Source organism: Sparus aurata, chromosome 22 (assembly GCF_900880675.1).
Source record: "Sparus aurata chromosome 22, fSpaAur1.1, whole genome shotgun sequence".
NCBI classification, from domain to species: domain Eukaryota; kingdom Metazoa; phylum Chordata; class Actinopteri; order Spariformes; family Sparidae; genus Sparus; species Sparus aurata.
This window is the reverse complement of record NC_044208.1, coordinates 19,819,551-19,829,321: the sequence shown is the minus strand read 5'-3', so window position 1 is coordinate 19,829,321 and position 9,771 is coordinate 19,819,551.

The window sequence follows — 9,771 nt, the reverse complement described above, 5'->3', positions numbered from 1 at the left end:
CACACAGTTTGGATTGGATGTAGTATGACATCAGCTTAGACTCATTTACATAAAACCTTAATTGCATTGTTTTGGCCGTGTGTGATTAAGTGCTTAGATTGTCCTTAACTCAGTCTTGCATGTCTGTTACACGGGACTAATCTGTTCTTGGCATGTGAGTTAAATGATCCTGAACTGTCTGTCAAAACAATTATAGGGGCCATTACCAATATTCTATTCACCCGTGAACATGTCAGCACAATCTGCCTGGGCTCCAGACTGTCTGCACATTGAATGAAAATATTTTTTCCCCCAGAGGCTACAAATGAACAGTCTTTTCAGTGCTTCACAAGGTACAGTTACTGTATGGTTACAAGTAAATCCTCATCCTTTCGTGATGCAGCATTAGGTGAACATGTCAGTGCGTTGCATGCCTTCATTGATGTGTCTTGAAAATCCTTTTCGGAAAAAATGGCAATACCTTGTCTTAGTGACAGCAACAGGATAACAAGATGAAGCACTCAGACTCTGCTTCCTGGCAGTAATTTTAACAATAAGTACGTGACAGTAAGCAACAGAAATATTGTAATCTGTGTTAAAACGAAGGCATGACTTATCAGTTACACGTTTTTGTTATTAACACAAATTGCGTTGATACAGCACACTTGATGCACCTTTAAGATCAGGAAAATGACATGAGTATGTCTACAAAAGTCAAAATATAAATTAAAATGATAAATGGATGATGAAATATATGAACGAATGATGAAAATTAAAAAGTCAGGTAATTTGGCTGTAACGTCTAAATAGATGTGAATGTGAGTGTAAATCCAAACAAAGTGGTGGCCTGTACAGGATGTTTCACTGCTATCAGGTATAGAAAATGTATAGATTGGTAATGGCTGAGAATTTTCAAAAAAAAATGTTTTGCCCATACAGATTCGTGCCAGCATCGACAGTTGAAATCCAGTTAGCCTTTTAATTGTACTTGATTGTTAACCCGCCTGTTTGTGACCCCAGCAGACGTCAGCAATTGTCAAACTACCCGTCCTTACAACGGCAGACGTCATTATGGCGTGCCTTTGCCAACTGCTGATGGGGTCGTTGTGTGTCTTCCCTGTATAATTGGCGGCCAATATACTTTAGGACATCTCTGACAGGTATATTAAGTTGCTGTGCTAATCCTGTTCTGACACAAATGCACATTCCCACGAAGACACACACAAACACACGGTCCAGCACCAGGTGACCAACTTATGCAATGTAGCCAAGGCTTTATATACTAGCTATAGACACCGCTCTGCCTCAGGGGAGATCATTACGCCGCAGGTGTGTGTCATTGGACTTGAGTGAGAGACACAGGGGAGAGCTGCTGCTGGTGCTGCTGCTGCCACACTCAGCTTGGTGGAGAAGATCCAGACCAGAGAGACAGAGGAGGCGAAGGAGCAGAGGGATTCGCAGAAAATAAAGTTGCCTAGCAGGAACTCCTGAGGGCTGGTCGCAGAGGGGTTTGTCTGTGGTCTCAGCTGTGAAGCACTGGAGAGAACAACAACAATGTTTTTTCGCATCCCTCGACTGACCCCTGGATATATTAGATACCTGCAGGTGCGTAAGATGCTCGGGGGCGATTTCCTTCTTTAGATAGATTAATGAATAGTCCGGGACATCAAGGGACATCTGCAGTGGCACAACAGTTGAGCAAATTCCATTAGAGCCTCTGATAACAAACAACTGTTGAGCTCTGGAGCCTGGTCCCCTGCATGTTTCCCCGGTCTACACTGCTTCAGTGCAAAGTTGTGTGATAGCATGTAGATCTTAATGCTTAATGCTTTGGGATGCATTTAATAGATTTTGAGTTAAAGCCATCTTATGAATACTCACAGAATTGTCCTTACACTGCTCTAAAAAGCTCATTTTAAACCTGACTCATCGCTGCACACAAAGTGCCAATGTGTCTGTGTCATGGCAGGATTTAGAATAGAGGATTACAGCAGCCTGTCTCTGAATGGATTTGAATCAGGGATGCCTAAGCCTCCCTGGGTCAGGTAAATGCCCTCTAATTGGATCTCCAGAGGACTAGCATGAGATCCATGTTCCCAATGGACCCCCTGGGTATTTCAGAGGCCTGCAGCTGGATTTAGCAGCCCTACAGTGTGGCTGCTCGTGTTTGTTTTTAAAATGGACAGTGTCAAACCTCATTATCTGTGTCTCAGCTCATCGGAGTTCATGTTAGATAATTCGCAGTCCTTGATGAAATAGGTCACGCCATTTACCGCATTACCTGTTGTGCTCTTTCATGACCGAAAAGACACCAGTCTGTCTCTGTCTGGGTAGATCATATGTCTGAATAATGTCAACTTTTCATACATAAAAATCTCTGTTTCTAGTTTTAATAAGGTTATCTAAAAAACTCAAAATTGCCAAATTTGGAGACGCAAGAAAATAACTGAATTTATGTGTGACTTCAGGAAATGTCTTGGATTGGCTCAAATCTCAGAGATGTCTCCAAACCTGCAGAGGACTGACAGTAAACTGTATTGACACTTGGCAAAAATGGAGGTTGTAGTGCGGCTCTTCCCTTATGGCAAGACCCTCGCTGGGATGAGACAGGTGTGTGACCAGGGTCGCCTCTTTAAGGACTCTACCGCAGCCAGAGCCAGGAGGAAGGCCGCTGACACACTTCCTCAGTCCCCGGCGATGATCTTGCACGGTGGCGGTTGTCGTGGCCGTGTGGGTGGTGACCCCTGCTCTCTCTTTCAGACTCAAGCAGCCCAGACTATGATGCAGAACCGGGAGGCCCCTGCGATGCCGCGCATGGCCATGCTGCTGGGTCTCATGGGGATCGGCATGTCCGGATACAGCTCCCGCCAACTCACGCTGCACTGCAAGCCGTCCACTCACCTCTTTAGATGAGACGGACTGGAGGACACATGGACGCACAGACACATCTCTGACTCAAAAGCTGAAGTTTGACATTTTGGGAAACTGCTTGTTAGAGTAAATCTTCTGATTTATCTCATCAATTGAGCAAATGAGTGTTTCCCAAAATGTTAAGCTACTCCTTTAACAGCAGCTCTAAAGGATGAATGAAAAGGATGCCACAAGGTTCTATGTGTCTGTTTTTGTTTTTCTCTGTGCTTCCCTACTAATAGGCGTGGTTCAAGTTTGGTGTCATCGCAGTTCGGACGTCATTATGATTTTGTTATGTTCAATATGAAAAATGTGTTGCCTTAAGGCTCCGTTAATGCAGTAAAGAGTAAAACAAGACATTTCTCCTTCTACACCTCCAGTTACACACCGTGCAGTTTAATAAGCAGTGGGGCAGCTCTTCATGTATCTGTTGAACTGGGCTGGCGTTAAACTTGTACCACAATCCCTTCCCTATGTCCCGTGCCTTATCATGGGAGTATTCAGTCAGGATATTTTTCAAATATTTTTCAAAATTCAGCTTGAGCTGAGCCCCAAGACATCTCATCCAAAACCATCCACCATTACTTCTACTCTGGCATTTTGGCAGTTTCCATGATGTAACACTGAGCTCCCTGGTGGAGGGTAGTCAGTGTTTGACATCTTGGTTGTTTGGTCTTTTTTGGATCTCTTGGGTGATATTGCTCAAGACAGGAAACGGAGCGAGACATCACAGCAGCAGCTCCAACTCAAAGAATTAAGGCAGTTATACTTCAGTCGGATTTCACTCTTGATTCTGGAGTTGACAGCACAAGTTTTTGTTCTCTGTGATGTCTCTCTTCTTTGACAAAATACTCAGAGGGGTAAGTAAGTTCCGAATCTATTTCGACTCCTGAAAATGAACACAATGAAAAACAGAAACATAAGAAGCACCTAAAGTTTAATACGTAAATAATGCTACTTTGCACTTTTTTTGTGTACATATCTTGTGCATAATCATGTACATATCACTTCGATGCTGTATGAGATTAGTAGAGGCAACGGTGGGTGCTACCAGCTTGTGTTGTGAGCTGGACAGGGCGACATCTAACTGGATCGACACACGGCACCGCTGTGTTGTTGTTGTTCTCAGGCAGAGGAGCCAGGACGGCCACCCTGGACTCCACCTGAACCAACATGTGAATCCACCTGGATCTCTCCCTGTTGCACTCCACTGTCAGAAAAGATGAATGTAGATGAATGACCGCTATGGTCTCTTAATGTAGGCAGATTTTTTTTTTTTTTTTTGGATGTGCACAATGCTTTGTGATATTCAAAATGACTTTGACAGCATATGAATGTATCACTGACGAAGAATGAAAAATTAGCAGTTGTACTGTACAAAGATGATCGGGTGTTCTGTTCTGAGTAGCATGTTAGCAGGTCACCAGGTGTGTGCACTGATACGGTGATCCCTCACAGATCCTCTTAAGATACCTGTCATTTTTAGACCAGCTTATTCTTACATATGTGAGAGGTCACTGACCCTGAAATGGAGACACGTAAGAGTGTGAAGTGAGGTTATTTATGACTTTGAGCCCATGACAGGGATTATTATTGAATAAGGGATTGTTGTTTGTCTTTTGCTGATGCTGAACTGCCAGTTTTGCTTGTTTGTCTTGTTTAGGTTCTTGTTTGTGCTCTCCTATAGTCCTCATTGTGGTACGAAGACATGATATGTCATCAAATGCAACTTCAACAATCGTATCTGAGTTTTTGTTAAAATCTACCTTAAAGTTTACCCATGCAAACCAATGTAAATAATACAGATTGGTACTGTGATTTCATTACAAAAGACATAGCGGTGCTCTCTTGATATGTGTACATATGCATATTCATATGGGTTGTGTAGTGAAATGCAGTTTCTCAGGTTTGTAATTAGAGAGAAAATAAGAGAGGTGGTATTATTCTTTAGATCTGCCTCAGTGATGTGAAGCATTATAAATGCGTAACGAAGCACCCTTGAACATGTGTTATTTTGTATTGTCCATTCAACCTGTACATGAATAAAAAAAAGGTTGTAAACTACTGGGCACATTTGTAATGTCTCTTTTGACCTGAAGATGTGAAAAGAAAAAGAAGGAAATACTACCTTCTTGCACTAGATGTCAGCATAGATTTTCAGCCATTATCTCACGCCACAGCCACAAGTCTGTGAGCTTTGGTATGCATACTGTACAGTCTGATGGACTGACCCCACTGACCCCCTACACAGGCCATTGCTTTTGATTAGTGGACCACATATTTTCAGAAACAAGTGGTAGCCTATATTTCGAAACTCCACTGCGAACCTGTTTAGTCTGTCAACTATCACATTTAATGGCGGCTGTGGTTCACGAGGTAGAGCTGGTTGACCCTGGCTGTGTATTGAATACTGAACCCGTCAATCGCTCCTGACTGGCACTTTGCATGATTGCTCTGCCATCTATGTGTGAAAGGGTGAATATGGCAAGTGCGTTAAAGTGCTTTGAGCTATCAGCAGACTTGAAATGCAGGTCCATCTACCATTTTGGGCAACTTCACGCTGCAGAGGTGTTCCATTTTCTGGGATACGACTTTTTAATGTAATTCAATTGAACTTTTATTAACAGATAAGCGTACATTAATCAAAATTCAAATGGGTTTAAGTGCAGATGGGTTAGCTGAAAGGCTAGTTTCCATTGGCAGACTCTTTATTACAAAAAAATAACACAATAGATGCAGTATTTCAAAACATACAACACTGTAGTAACAAGTATGGGGTCGTAGTACCGTACTTTTTTGCACCTAACTTGGGTTTTTCCATTTTCTGCTACTCTAACTTCCACTCCACAACATTCTGGAGTCAAATATTGTACATTTACTTCATTCTATTTATTCAAAGCTTAAATTACTTTGCAGACTGCATGCTGCATCATCATTATTAGATGCTACAGGTACTGTTAACACAGTAATGTTAAAGTGTGGATAAAAATTTGCATCAGCGTTGATATTGTTGCCATTTCTTGACATTAGATAAACAATATGATGGGGATCTTTGATTAAATGTGTGTTGCGCTTGTTAGGTTTATGGAGTGTGACTTTAATAAACCTGGGAATTATTTGCTTGTAACAACCAGCTGATTCCTCATCACTCAACTCAGACAAGTGACCTCCTGTTTTGCTAGTTAGCTGCTAGCAATCGAAGCTCCAGGGTAAGAGTACTGACCCAGTTATAGATCTAAGCTGCTTTGGAAACAAGTCCAAGTCTTTCCCTGTAGGCGACAACCAGGGTTACAGTTGTGCCACTCTGGGTTTAATAGGAGCTTAGAGTAGAGCTTTACGGAGAAAATGTATGGAAATATACTGGGAGCTCCCAACACCTGCACTGATTATAACACAGGCTGAGCGCTAATCGGACACGAAACATCGCTGTGGTCTGAGCTTTTTATCAGGTTCCCAGCCTCCGGGAAGAGAGGAGCCAGGAGTCAGGAACAGACGGACACAATGTCTCTATCGAAGTTCACAACACATACACACACATGCATACAGAGGTCCATTGTGTGTCTGTTTCAGTGGCTTCTCCTCAGGAGGCTCATGTTTCTGTCTCTTACAGCCAACAACAAAGAGCTGAATGTCTCTGCTACCTGAAGAGATGGATGAGAAGGAGTTTGGGATGTATCCACAAGGTATTTTTAAGGTTCAGCTCTGCCTCTGTGTGTGTGTGTGTGTGTGTGTGTGTGTGTGTGTGTGTGTGTGTGTGTGTGTGTGTGTGTGTGTGTTGATGTGCACATGTGTCCCTGGAGGAGTTGTGCGAATTATATCTCTCATATTCTAATCCTACAATATCATACCTGTATCAAATGAGAGCAAACACAATGAGGTACCCCTGATATTTCTATGATACAGCTGCACCTGTGTAAGGCTCTGTCACAGCTGCCTCAGGTGAATCAGTTGGAAAAATCCCTCTAAAAACAAAAGTAAAATGATAAAACGACAGGCTGAGAGGTGTATGTTTGACAAAAAATGAACAAAAAGTAAATAAGAAATGCATTTCAACCATACAAACTATCTTTGGTCGACCGTTTAAGCCTTTACAAAAAAAAGAGATTATAAATTCATTAAAATTAGTAATACAGGCATCCAGTCAAAGTGAAAGGGATGATAGATCTGTGACAGGCAACACTGTAACACAGAAGCACAGAAACCAAGTATTGTTCTCATGTGTCATTGATCACTTCCCTACAGGCAGTCGAGTCCCAAGTTCAAGCCCTAGCATTGGCAAGTATCGAGTAACCCCTCAGTAAAGTGTCCTTGAGCGAGACACCAAATCCTGTCGACTCTGGGGTGGCTCCTCTGTTGCAGATCTTGACCTCTTACCTCCTCATAAAGCAGGTGTGAGCAAAAAGAGAGAAATTCTCTCAACAATACGTCTACATAATCTAATCTACCTATGGGGTAGTTTACAGCACTTATGGTGAATTTATGATCAGTGTCTCATCAGTTTATTTAGATTTTCCCATTCCCTCAAAAGGTACAGGAATCTATGGGAAAGCTTTCTTATCTTTCATTTAAATAATTTGGTTTAGTTTGAAAACAAGCATGGTGCAAATGCTGAAACAGAGTAAGAGGGTCTCATAGCAGAAGCAACAGCAGCACAGATCATCTTCTGGAAACAACAATAATATAAATAACAAAAAGAGTTTATATAGTTTATAAGCAGTGGTATTGATATAGAGATGGTAAGTAGTATGCCTAGGTGAAAGGATGCCTGTGACCATATTAGTGATGGTAGGTGTTGGAGGTCGAACGCAGCAGTACCATCCAGTTATGGCTCCATCACAACGTCAGGCATTTGAAAAGATGGAATAAATGTTCCCTGTAGAGCTTTATCTCTGATCCATGAATTGAGTAATTCATTTTCTGTAATTTTAGAAAAGACATAAGATCCTAATGATGTTGAGAGTGTTTGGGGTTAGGCATCCTCCCCAAAAGCTCTCTGGTGGCATAATTATAAGGAAATATTTACAGTCACAACTTAACTAGGTAAAAGTTACAGAAACATTTCAAAAAGCTACTACTTCATTTCAAGTGGCTCTTATAAATGATTTTCAATAATAATAGATCGAATGACATTTTTAAAGACATTGTAGTGATGAGCTCAAAGAACCACTACTTATATCTTTTGGTTTTACTGCTTTCGGCTCTCTCACTGCCAACTACTTGCTCAGCAAAAAACAAAAGTGGGACATTTAGCAAAGAGCTTCTTGAGTTGGTGAAGACCAAAAACAGAGCAAATAGTGACCACCGGACATGTTTTTTTAAAGGCTGAAACAGAAGCATGACTCTAAATGCGGGCTAATGCTAATGTTGCTCTGCTAAATGTACAAATACAACTGCTGGCTAACAATAAATGTCAATGTGGTGTGCACAACTTGTTTCTGCTGCCTCCAAGTGGCCAAAAGGGCTATTACATGATTTACAGTGATCTGAGTTTTCTTATTTCATCCAAGCAACAGTACCTGTTATCACTCCTAATACTACTCATTCAACAATTTTACAATAGTTTTAAATGTGTTTTCGTGTATTCTCTTAACTGCCTGTCTCGTGTTTTTCTACCCTTCATTCCCACACGAACACATGTTAAACACACCTGTGCACATATGGTCTGGCACGATGTAGCACAATTCCTTTTTTAGCCCGGTGGATCTGTCTGCTGGCTGTCTGTGTGTGTGTGTGTGCGTCCTCGGTGACGCAGCACATGTGTCCTCATTTCAAACGGCTCGTCTTGAACAGCGGAAGAGCTTAACCTTTTTTGTTAAATGTGTTCTTGAGCATGAGCTCATTAAAACACCTCTTCCTGCCATGCACACACAAACACAAAACAAACTCTCACGTCACCTGTGGACGTGGAGCGGAGTGGAGTGGATAACCTACAAACTTTTAATATTTCCTGGCGAGTGTTCTGACAAAGGGAAATAGCAAGTGTTTGGACGCGTGATGTTACCTGGCAGCTTGTTTCCAAACACAAGGCGGTGTGACACAGCCGATCTATTTTGGGTCTGCCAAGTTTAATTAATGAGGTGTGACTGAAATTTACCGTCTTGAGAATGGACTTGAGTGGCCAATTACGTGTGTTTGTTAATTCTGTTTTTAAACATATCCTCTTGCAGGTATAAAAGTGAAGTTGAGCTCCTTATGAATACAAAAAAAAAACTGTCCCCGGGTGTATAAAAGACGTACGATCTCCTACGCATAAATTGCCCGAAGGCACAATGGAAAGAAAAGTTGTATGTAGTTTAAAGCACGACTGCATTAGTGAATGAGCACGTACTTTCCTCTAGGTCCTATGTTAAAGCTGTACTAATGACTCAGCACTTCAAATTCGCAGGTGCCCGACGCCCAAACTACCTGCTCTACCATTTCAAGACCCGACAAGATGTTTAACTTTTCCACAACTTCACCCCCCCCAACATTTCTGCTTTTGACCTTTGACATTTTACACCCAGATCCAATCTAACTGAGCAAACTTAATACAAATGAAAGGTTTACGAGCAGGAAGCACAGACAAAGGGGCGAAACTGCTCATAATAGTGATTTTGTTTCCTCGTTTGGCTGTTGAAACATGTTTAAGGTTTAAGGGCACCACAATGTCTCCTGTTCGAACAAGCTCTCTACCACTAATGATTTAATTAATGATTTACTCAGAGGTACTGTATCTGTTACCCTTGCATGCAAAATGATTTTCAAAAAATCAGCTCCTCAAGAAAACTTCAAATGTGGAGAGTAATTGCGCCTCCTCAGAGACCAACTGTTCATTAAAGCTACACTCCGCAGAGTCTCTCAGGGACGTCTTTGAGAGTTGGCCTGTGGATGTAATTAAAGCTT